The following is an 11,867-nucleotide window of genomic DNA, read 5'->3' on the forward strand; positions in this document are numbered from 1 at the left end:
TCCCAGCTTGATTTTTTCATACTCAGAAACTAGCAAGCTTTAAGAAGAAACTAGCCGAACCATTTCAGCTTGACTAGCTAAAGAAACGGCGAACCGCATGCTAAGTTGGATCCTTTAATTGTTCCATCTTCAAATTCGAAGCTCGAACTAGAATGATGAAGTAGAATTGAGGAAATCAGCGAGTCAAGAACATACGAGGTGGTATCAAAAAGTTTCGAGACTAGCGCTGTACAAGAAAGTACTTTATTTATTTACGTTTACACACTTAAAAAAAAAGGTTCCCTGGTGGTCTAGTGGTTAGGATGCGTCACTCTCACCGCTGCGGCCCGGGTTCGATCCCCGGTCAGGGAACCAACCCCAGCCATTAGGGTTGCACAAGCCTTAGTGCCAGTCCCAAGCCCGGATAAATGGGGAGGGTTGCGTTAGGAAGGGCATCCAGCATAAAAACGTGCCAAATCAAACATGCGGATGATCCGCTGTGGCGACCCCCTAATGGGAGAAGCTAAAAAAAAAGTTTAGGGTTCCCTGGTGGTCTAGTGGTTAGGATGCGGGTCTTGTTTTTGCGTTACCGGATTTGTCGAGTGTTGTGGGCTGCATGTTGCAAAAGATCTCTGGTGTGTTTCATTTATTCTAGAAATTTCTCTTAGACAATGCTCTTTTGCACTATTTTGTGTCATTATATTTTATCATTATCCCTCCTAAAATAATATTTAGCTTGAGATTAGCTTGCTTTCTGTAAATCCTTGGTCTGCATATCCATATGTGTAACTTAACTTTTCAATATGGTTCGGTTTCTAAACGTTGTCCTCCCTATACACTAAAACTCATCTCACCCTGTCTAATCTGTGCAGTCCGATCTCTCTAAGCTTAGTCTAATCAGACTTATCACTGTCTTACTCTTTTCTGCCTTTACAATGGTCCCCCGGAACCCGTGGGGGTTATGTTCTAAGACCCCGAGTTCCGAAAATCCGAAAATTTTCGACGCAGCCCCTATGGTACCCTAGTTAATTCATCTAGACTTTATGTCACTTTAATACAATAGTGTTTAAAAAAATGTTTTTTAGACAAAACATAGTCTAAAATGTTATTCCTAACGTTCCTGAACATTCGGTCCTGCTGCGGATTCCTGCGAATTTTAAGACAATCCGCAACTTGCTGTTTGCTAGGTTCCAAACAGGAACTCGCAAATTTTCCGAGCCGCGAGTCCCGGACCGCGAATTATCGGGGGTTGACTGTATATTTAGTCTCACATTCTTACACATTACATGGACAAAGGTTTCTGGACGCTTGACCACAAGATAAATATGTGCTTCTTTTTCTGCATCCAATTCCACATTCGGGCTTCATCTACACTAATCCAAATTCGATACAGCGTTTTCGTCTAAAATCGCTCTGCGTCCACACTCCGTTGTTCAATCGTTTCCTAAAAGTCGCTCATCTGCACTGAAAACGTCTAAAACCGCTTACGTCCCTGTCATGTCCACCTTCCGTTTACTTTTCGGATCTGAGTGTGGACGGAAGGATGAAACTGAGAGAAAAATATGCGTTTTAAAAAAAAAATCTATGGATATTAGTCTCCGTTTGCTTTGATAATAAGCTCTACTCCTTTGGGAAGATGTTCTCCTGGAATTTGTGGAGTTTGTGTAAAATTCAGCCACAAGGGTGTTAGTACAGTCAGATACTGATGTAGGTGAGGTGAGGAAGCCTGGGTACATTCAGCGTTCCAATTCATCAGGAGATCTTCCACATTTTCCAACCCATCGAAAGCATGATCTTCATGGAGCTGGTTTTTGCACAGGAGCATCGTCATGCTGTAACAGGTTTGGGTCTCCTAGTTCTACTAGGGCTCCCGAGACATCAACTGTTTGCCTCCAATTTTGTGGTAACAGTTGGGTGAAGAACCACATATAGCTGGAAAAGTCAGGTGTGCCAATACTTTTGTTGTCTCTCTGTCTGTTATTCCTTTGCAGTGATTATTTCCAAACTGTACACATTTAATCCTTTTCTTTGTGGTCTAATCTCTTCTAGTCTGATGTCTTTGTATACGCTTTCTGTCTGATCTATATTTGCCTGCAAACTTTTTCCATGACTTCTCATAACTGCATCTTTGTCTTGATTGGATCATGTCTTGCCTTGTCAGATCACACACTGGGAGAGATTAGACACGCAGAAATTTCCATTCCTCTTGCGTATTTCGTCCGTCTGATCTTTCACAAGGAGAAAACAGACCTGCCCCATAGACCTCACGGAGTCAGTCTCTCACTGCCTGATCTCTTTTTCTTCAGCGTCCGATCTTACTGTCCGATCTCTAATAATTGTAAACGCTCTATCTGGAGTGTACCTGCCAAAAGCACAGACTGCCTTTTAGACAAAACACACCACCACACACTCGGCTTGAATCCGATTCACCACAGAGGTCACAGCCCATCATCTCGCAGGTCGGATTAGTCAATCAGCAGTCCTAAGCCAATGGGGGCAGATTTCTCGAGAAGTCTTCCATTAGGAGAGCAGCACCAGCATCATTGCACAGGGCAGAGGTCAGACGTTATCGGGGTCGTTGGGCTGTAAATAAAGACGTCCGTCTCTGGTCCGAGGACGCGGATTAGCGTCGACTGCCTGAAGCTGACGGCAAAGCCAGAATGTCGATCTCATTAGTTAGTGTTTGCACTTTAATTAATTAATTAATGAACACATTCAAGATGTGTATTGTACAAATGTTTTATTTGTGTGTACGTTTGCGTGTGTGTGTGTGTGTGTATGTGCGTGCATGACGCTGACCATCAGGATGACCAGATCATTTACATTAAAAGACTGAAACCAAGTGCACATGTTCCTTTGTTTGATTTGATTCTACACCCCAACCGCAAAGTCACGAATACGCACTTAGCTAGCTTTCTATCTAGCAAACAAAAATCTCTTCTTAGCATTTTGGCATTGCATCATTATCTAGCAGTCAAGGGGTAAAGGGTCTTGCTCAAGGGCCCAGCTGTGGCAGCTGTTGGGGGGGGGGGGGGGGGCATCTGGGATTCAAATTTGACTTGAATTGACTTTTATCAGGATCCAAAGTCCAACCACTAACCTTAATCACTGTGCTAGCCTTTTATTTTGTACATTTAAACAAATAAACTAGCTAGTTAGCATAAGCGTCCTCCAGCATATTTTAGCTAGCTATTTATTGGATAATCAATGTATTACTAGGTTTTCAGCCAGATTTGTTTTTTATACAAAATGCTTTAAAATGTAAATTAATAATTTGCTCTGTCTGATGGTTATGTACCTGGTACTGTTAGCAAAGTGTTGCCAGCAAGTCATCAATAATGCGCGGTAAAAATGTTTTATCAATGTTTTTAGACTGAGAAAAATTCCCAGTTCAAAATTCGCATTTTAATTTTAATTCTTAATGAATGCTATACAAATAAAGAATACACACTTAAAAGTAGTTTTTTTTTCCAAAAACGTTCTGGATACAATTTCCCCTGAGGAGTCAAGTGTGTTGCTAGCAATAACAAAATCCTAGCTAATTAGCATTTCATTATTAGAATTTTTATAGAACAGCTATGCTATCTTAGGGTATGTTTAACGGAATAGTGCTTGAAAACATAGTCATCTTAGGTCCTGTTTACACGAGAACGCTCGCGGGTGAAAACGTAAAAATATTTTATCGGATGTGCCTTTCGTTTAGACGGCGACGGCGTTTTTGGGGCTTAAAAACGCAAAAACGTGAAACCACCCTCCAGAGTGGAAATCTTAAAAACGCTCCACCGTCGCGTTCCCGTCTAAAGGGTAAAAACGCAAAAATCTGCTCACGGTGGCTCTCGTCGCGTACGCGTTTACGTCACAGGCATGCGCCAGTACAGGAAAATAACAAACATGTCGGATTATTTCCATACGTCGGACCTTCAAGTTGCCCTAGCAGCTCTGATCATTTAAAGTTGTTTGGAGCTATAACTCCACCTCCTCGTCTGTCCAGACAAAATTTTCAGCTTTTGCTGTTCGCTTCGCCATTGTGTTTGGGTTTCGCGTTACTGGGGAGAGAAGTGGGAGGAAGGTTGTACACAGGCGCGCGGACTTGGTGTTGTTGTGTGGCAGTGCTTCACATTGCCACCTAGCCGCCTGGAGTGCATACTACATCGAATTTCACACACTTTTGCGTCACCATATGCACGCAGATTTCCCCCCCATAACGCTCGTCTAAACGCAGAATAAAAAGTGATAACGCAACGCCACTTTTGCGTTTTCTCTTTAGATCGTTTCCGTGTAAACAGGGCCTTATACAATCAGAGTGTTTTGATTGAGTCTCATTTGAGAAACTTTAATTCAATGTGATTTGTATAGCGTTTTATTTATTTTTTTATTTTTTTATTTTTTTATTATTATTATTTATTTTTATATATTTTTTTTTTTACAAAGGACATTGTCTCAAAGCAGCTTTACACAGATAAAGTGGTAATAAGGATATATAAAAGAGTGTGACAAGGAAGTTTTTGACTTTTGATATTAATTTCAGGCAGAATCAGTCCTCAAAAGTTCTTGAGTTGCTCACTGGCCTCATGGATCTTTAGGCTGTAGATGTGGAACCAATCCCAGCTGGTCTCAAGTGAGAGGGACTCCATCCAGAGGTAGGACATGTAGAAACTGCGGTGGTACTCTATCTTCAGCAGCATTTAGAAACATAGTTAGGACTTTGTCCATGTCCAGAAAATGTGTCACCTGCATCAGTGAAAAGAAGATTGTATCGTAAGCTAATTAGCCACTTTCTGAGCATTCTGCCAAATATGGAACATGCAAGCCACAGTTTTAGAATAACTTATTCAGTTTATTGACAAAGTATTTTGGAAAAAGTGATACTGCTTTTAAACCAACACCAAAACCCAGAAAACAGTATTTATTTTGCATCAGTGACTAAAGCTACAGTATGACACGGGCAGTAATATGGATGCTATATACTGTAGACTCCGAAATACTCCTACCGGGTGAAAAACAGTTCAATTCAATAAATATTACTGTATTTGTAGAGTGCTTTTAACAATGGAAATTGTCTCAAAACAGCGTTACACAGCTAAAGCGGTAATAAAAGAATGTAGTTTAAAAAGTTTGTCCCAGGTCTTTCTGAGATCTATGATATGACTAAACTCTGCCTAGAGCTGCCTAGACCTATCCTAGATCTTTTTTATATTTTTCATCCTTATTTACATAGAAAAATATTCTTCACCAACAGGTGATACAAAAATTGTACAAACGTTCTGGCTAGATAAGGCATTAGCAAAAATTGGATTTGACACTGGTGCAGAGCAAATCTGAGGCAATCAACTAAGTGCTTCAGTGGAAACACCCTTGAAACTTGCTCCTATGACAGTTGAATGGGCTGATATTCTATAGCCGTTAATGGCTCCCCCTCAGCAAGTCGGAAATAATTTTATAAAGCGAATATGGCCCGCTCCCACATTTGGAACGTCTCTCTGAACAATGGAATATTATATACAGTACAGACCAAAAGTTTGGACACACCTTCTCATTCAAAGAGTTTTCTTTATTTTCATGACTATAAAAATTGTAGATTCACACTGAAGGCATCAAAACTATAAATTAACACATGTGGAATTATATATGGAATTATATACATAACAAACAATTGTGAAACAACTGAAAAATGTCATATTGTAGGTTCTTCAAAGTAGCCACCTTTTGCTTTGATTACTGCTTTGCACACTCTTGGCATTCTCTTGATGAGCTTCAAGAGGTAGTCACCTGAAATGGTCTTCCAACAGTCTTGAAGGAGTTCCCCGAGAGATGCTTGGCACTTGTTGGCCCTTTTGCCTTCACTCTGCGGTCCAGCTCACCCCTAAACCATCTCGATTGGGTTCAGGTCCGGTGACTGTGGAGGCCAGGTCATCTGGCGCAGCACCCCATCACTCTCCTTCTTGGTCAAATAGCCCTTGATGCCTTCAGTGTGACTCTACAATTTTCATAGTCATGAAAATAAAGAAAACTCTTTGAATGAGAAGGTGTGTCCAAACTTTTGGTCTGTACTGTATATATCTTGGCTTTTAGACTAAACTTCCTTAGTTACTAATAGAGGTCAAGTTGTTAGTTGTTTGCCGGACTACTGGCATCAGCAAAAATCCATGCCTATAGTTTTTTCTGGCTTCTGGTCCACTGTATTTACTAGAGCGGCCTCTAGAGGCGAATCACTGACACCACGTGCTGTTTGTTTATACATGTGCGACTGCTAATTATTGGCTAATTATAGAATTCTATTTATTAAATAATATATTCTTTTGGCACATTTTCATAAATCAGTACCAGTATCAGTACCAGTATCAGTGTAATAAAGTTCAGTAATATTTTACATGGTGTTGTTTGTTTGTTTTTTATGCAGTATCCATTTTAAAAACCAGTTGATTAATCGGTTATCAGCAAGTACGACCCAACCAAACTATTGGAATGTAGCCTAATTATTTGTTAGAGTCACCCACCAACCATATGCATATGCATAAGTGAGTAAATGTTTTAATTTCATTAGTAATGAATATAAAAATATTTCATTATGATAGTAATAATGTTCTTTTAGTAGGTGATATATCTGTTGAAAAGTAATATCTGTATGCTGCAGAACAAAATATTAAACTAACATTGGGAGGAAGATTAAATACATTTACAAATAATAATAAAATCTCCACAATAATACTGGCAGCCATTCCGGCCCATGTCATTTTCTGTTACAGACCGAACCGCCCCATATTAAAGGAAGGAAAAATGATGTGGCCTTCCCAGAGAAAAGTTTGGGGACCCCTAATATAAAGCTATATCCAACTACAAACCTGATAGTCAGAGAAGTGGCACAAGTAGCAATATTTCTAGCAGCTCTCCAAATCCAGACTCAGATGGTCTGGCTGGGATTGGCATGCACTATGTCATCTATGACTCACTATGTCGGGAACTGCTTCGGAGCAATAATGCAAATTGTAAATGCCACCCAATTTTTTCTTTTTTTTTTACTAAAGCTTTTAGTGCCTGAGTATATGCCCAGGAGCTTCAGGCAGATATTTACAGATTTTACCAACAACTGGGTTGTGTAAAGCACTGTAAGCAGTACTGGCCAAGCAAGGACTGTTTAAAGATCTAGGAGACAGCTCTACTTTTCAAAACACGAATACATGCCTGGAAATAAACAAAACGAATATAATCTCACACATAGACGTTTGACTTGACTTAAGAAATGCTTTCACAGTACTCGTTATGGTGGCCAAGTGGTACTGTAAGTGCATTTGCTGACGAATGACTGTGACTTCCCAGGGGGTCATAATCCAGACTGGTATTCAAATATGGCATATACAAGATGGTTTTCGGGACCGGCTCTGTTTGCAAGAAAGTACTTCATTAATCTACGTTCACACACTATCACCTTTAAAATAGTTCCCTTGCACAGCAATTCAGCTCTCCCAGCGTTCCTGCCACTTCCTGGAAGTCTTCTCTTGGAAGATCGTGTCAAACAGATATTGCGATTCGCACTGGATCTCCGCAATGGCGTCAAAATGGCGACTTCCAACTTTTGTAAGGAAGGTGAAGTCCACAGGAGCCAAAACTGGCAAGTAGAGTGGGTGCGGAAATAAGGATTGTTCTCCGACAATCATTATGCACAAGTAGCCGAATGGTTTTGACATTGTCAGGGGTCGAGCACGTTGATGGTCTTTCTGATCTCTCAAACGTGTCACGTCAAACGTCTCTGTGGCAGAGTTTCACACACAATTTCACGTTTGCTCTTTGTTCTAACTCTATGATGAAATCGCAGACGTGGTAACGCAAGTGGCCAGAATAGCACCAGTTAGCACCATTAGTCTGAACCTTTTGACACCACCTTGTACGGAAGCATAATGCTGACAAACCATAGAACATTATTCATTCCTGAAATTTGGAAGATTTCGCATCATTTCTTCCTCTTTCTTACAGCTACACGGCTCGGGAAATTTGTGATGGGTCAGAGCGAAAAACACAAAGGTCAGCAGAGCTTTGGAAAATGTAGCTTTCAGTGTGTTCTATACAGCTATTTCCTCTGATCTGAACCCCACTGTATATTAAACTTTATACATTTTCTGGAATACAGTTGGGAAACCTCAAGTAGTGTTGGAAAGATCGGATAATATCAGTGACTTGGTTCAAAAACCTTTTTAAGTCATTTTGTTCCTTCAATCACCTTAATAGCGTATATGGGAGTCATGTGACAAAAGGACTAATGACTCGGAGTAGAAGTGTCGACAGAGATTTTGTGGAGTCCAAACTGGTCATTTCTGTCTCTAACAGAAGAACTTATAAAAGAGAGATGACGTTAGCAGACTGCTTCACCCCTTTAGTCAAACATGGAGGTGGAATCTTAGTGGTTTGGGGTTGTTTTAGAGAAGGGAAGGGAACCAATATGGGTGCCGTTTCATTCTTTACCGTTACACCATGCAATTCCACCTGGATTGTGGCTCATCAGAAGTGATTACACAACAAGATGATGAGCAGAAGCGTATGTCCAAGCTCTGGAAGTGTTATATAGAGAGCAAACAGTCGTCTGGAGTGATATCTATCATGGAGCGTCCTTCCCAGTCACCGCACCTAAATCCTTTTAAACTGCTCTGAGATGAACTGAATCATAAAGAAATCTCTAACTAGTGAAGAGCACCGTTGGCAAGTTTTCTAAAAAAAAATAAAGCAGAACATCTGGACATTAATAGATTTGTGAAAGACAGCTGGACAGGGAAGAGAGAGAGAGAGAGAGAGAGAGAGAGAGAGAGAGAGAGAGAGAGAGAGAGAGAGAGAATGCCGCATTCAACAGCAACACATCTCCTGACAGAAGCTGTTAATATCACACCACTGTGTGTGTGTGTGTGTGTGTGTGTGTGTGTGTGTGTGTGTGTGTGTGTTTGTGTGTGTGCGTATGTGTGGGAAGAGGAGCAGCATGACAGTGTAGGTGATTAAATAGAGGCCTGCAATCACACTCAGCCATTACTCTAACACACACACACACACACACACACACACACACACACACACACACACACACATACTGCTGACTTAGGTCTGATTTGCTTACAGTAAATCACGGCTTGAACCTGGGTGAAGTATGTGTGTGTGTGTGTGTGTGTGTGTGTGTGTGTGTGTGTGTGTGTGTGTGTGTTTGTGTGAGACACCTATATATGTATATTTGAGACTTCCAGAGTGTAATGTGTGTGATGCCCAGTGATAGATATCCCTAATTTGCACTAGGAATAGACTCCAGATCCACCTTGACCCTGATTAGGATTAAGTGGTTTCTCAAGATGAATGAACAAGTGTTTGTGTGTGTGTGTGTGTGTGTGTGTGTGTGTGTGTGTGTGTGTGTGTGTGTGTGTGTGTGTGTGTGTGTTTTACTTTATAAGCCATGCTGTCAGATATGAAGCTTCTTTCACATGGCAGATACAACTCATGAAACTAGATGTGGTATCAGTTATTCGTTCTTTGTATATATGTATGTATGTGTATATATATATATATAAATAAACATAGACTTATATACACATCTATATACCAAAATGAGGTCTTACGAATGTAAACTATTTTATTTAATTTGTTCATTTATTTAATTTTAATAAATCAATTTAATCTGTGCCTATTTAATGAAATACTCGATTTAATTAATATAATCAAAAAGTATATCATCATAATATAAACAATAATTTAATTTCTTTTATTTGTATAAAAGGTTATGAAATATTATTTTATATTTTATTTAATCAAGCAGGCTTTTGAAATTGTTTTAAAAATGTAAACTGTTAATGATCACAAATGTTAAAAATAATAAACTGCATTTTTTACCTAACTGGAAATGGAACCGAATGTGTATCAGTCTCTGCTCTGGCAACATTGTATTGCACCTCGATCATACCAGTAAAGCTCATCTTGAACCTGACTCTGAATCTGAATACATTGTGGGCAGGTACATGCCAAAAATATGGACTGTAGGAGTGGGTGGGGAAAAAAAACAACAGCCATTGAGGGATAGAGCAAAGAAAGAACAAACTCTTCAACATCCATTACAGAGGGGTGCATCCGCCACTGCAAATGAATACCTAATAATGATGTAACAGTCCCTGCTGTATAGCAAACACATTTAATAATTGACTCACTACAACTGGCAAATTATTGATGTCATGCTGCCGTAACTGTAAGGGAGTTATTATCATTTTGAGTTCCTGCTCTCAGAATCAGAATACTTTATTGATCCTATAGGGAACAAAAATTTAAGATTAAAGTCAAATAAAATATAAGAAATTCAAATTTTATATACATATCATGTCATATATTAAGTACAGGTTTAAGTATAGACCTAGAAGTAATTTTAGTAATATGTAGTACTCTGAGGCAGATTTAAAAAAAACATGGAAAGGGAACGTCAATGCTCTTGAGAAACTCAGACCTTCCAAATACTTTTAACAAGTTCATTGGGTTCTCGTTTTCCACTTACCACAAAGGCATAATCGTAGCATCTTTACAGTTGACCATTGATACCCCGAAAAACGTAAAGGCGCTGTGATGGATGGTATTCCAAAAATCCAAATTCTTATGTATAGAGATTTAGTCACGTTAGCGTCGTATCTCGGCTTTTATGCAAGAAATTCCATGTAACCTTAGATAAAGTTTAGTTTAATACAATATATGTTTCGATTTCCATTCTTGTACATCCCTGCTTTTTTGGCAGTTTCCAGGCATCTATCTAGAGATTACATACTATAAATACTATATATATTTATACACACAAACTTACAATATTTGATCATTTGATAAATGTAGAAAGGCAGTGGCAGGCTATGAGGGTCAGCAAGCCCTTCACCGCTGGTCCAAACTTTATCTGGATCACTGACTTACATTTTAAGATATTTTTATAATATACTTTGACGTAAGTCCAGAACTGGCTTTTTTATATTGGAAACTCTATGCTGCCTGAAACTGTTGCTTTAACCAATCAGATTGCAATTTGGCCACTCCAAAGCCCCTTTAGAAAGCATCTACAAACGTTCCCTCACATCCTTCGCTCAGAGAATGTGCTAGTCAGATCTCAACATCTGGAGCGACCTGCACAAGCTCTAATACATCCGGGTAAATTTAACAGCTGTTTTTTTTATTCCATGATGGCTGACAGAGGAGAAGTTTTTCAAGAAAAGCCAAAGACTTTTGCACTTTTAGTTGTTGAATTTACACGAAAACAAATCCCCAGGAAAACCGCAATGCACGGGGGGAAAAAATGCACAAAAATGCTGATTTTAGGGCGTTAATTATGGAAGCTTCTGCTGGAGATGATGTATGTGGGAGGTTCAGCTGTGGCTCCAGTGAAAGGAGAAATGTTGAATTGTGTTTATTGAGTTTTTTGGCTTAATATTAGACTTCATTCTCTCTGTATGAGATTCCTGTAATATGGAAGGTGTTATAGCTGTGGTGTCTTAATGATGGTATTAAGAGGAGGATTGATTCAGGCAGGACTCCCCTGAAGGTCTCGGAGTGAAACCTCTTCAATATGGCGGACGCGTCGACGTGACTCGTCGCAGGGCAGTAAAGGTCTTGCGGTTCGGGGTTTTCCGGCAGGAGGCGGAGCTTAAACAATAACGGCGCTACATTTCCGTTCGCGCTCGAGTCGAGCGGACAGAAGCACCCGGGAGGCGCGTGACACGGAACCGAAACGCGCGAGCGCCGTGAATGGAGCGTGCTGGACGGTAAGACGCGCTGCAGCCCACCGTCCCCTGTGTACAACGAATACGCGCAAGTAGGTCCGTGTGTGTGTGTGTGTGTGTGTGTGTGTGTGTGTGTGTGTGTGTGTGTGTGTTTGTGTGTGTGTGTGTGTGTGTGTGTGT

At 40.1% G+C, this 11,867-nt stretch overlaps 2 long non-coding RNA genes across 2 annotated transcripts; one reads left to right on the top strand and one right to left on the bottom strand.

Annotated features, from left to right (window-relative positions):
* Positions 1-1,071: 1,071 nt before the first annotated feature.
* LOC310730198 lies at positions 1,072-1,478 on the bottom strand. The gene is made up of 2 exons (XR_014534753.1): positions 1,352-1,478; positions 1,072-1,312 (listed from the first exon to the last, which is right to left on the bottom strand). It is a non-coding gene; the product is annotated as an uncharacterized lncRNA (long non-coding RNA).
* Positions 1,353-2,821, top strand: LOC310730199. Its single transcript, XR_014534754.1, has 2 exons — positions 1,353-1,489; positions 1,534-2,821. It is a non-coding gene; the product is annotated as an uncharacterized lncRNA (long non-coding RNA).
* Positions 2,822-11,867: the final 9,046 nt, after the last annotated feature.

This window comes from Silurus aristotelis, assembly GCF_946808225.1.
Source record: "Silurus aristotelis genome assembly, chromosome: 8".
Lineage (NCBI taxonomy): Eukaryota > Metazoa > Chordata > Actinopteri > Siluriformes > Siluridae > Silurus > Silurus aristotelis.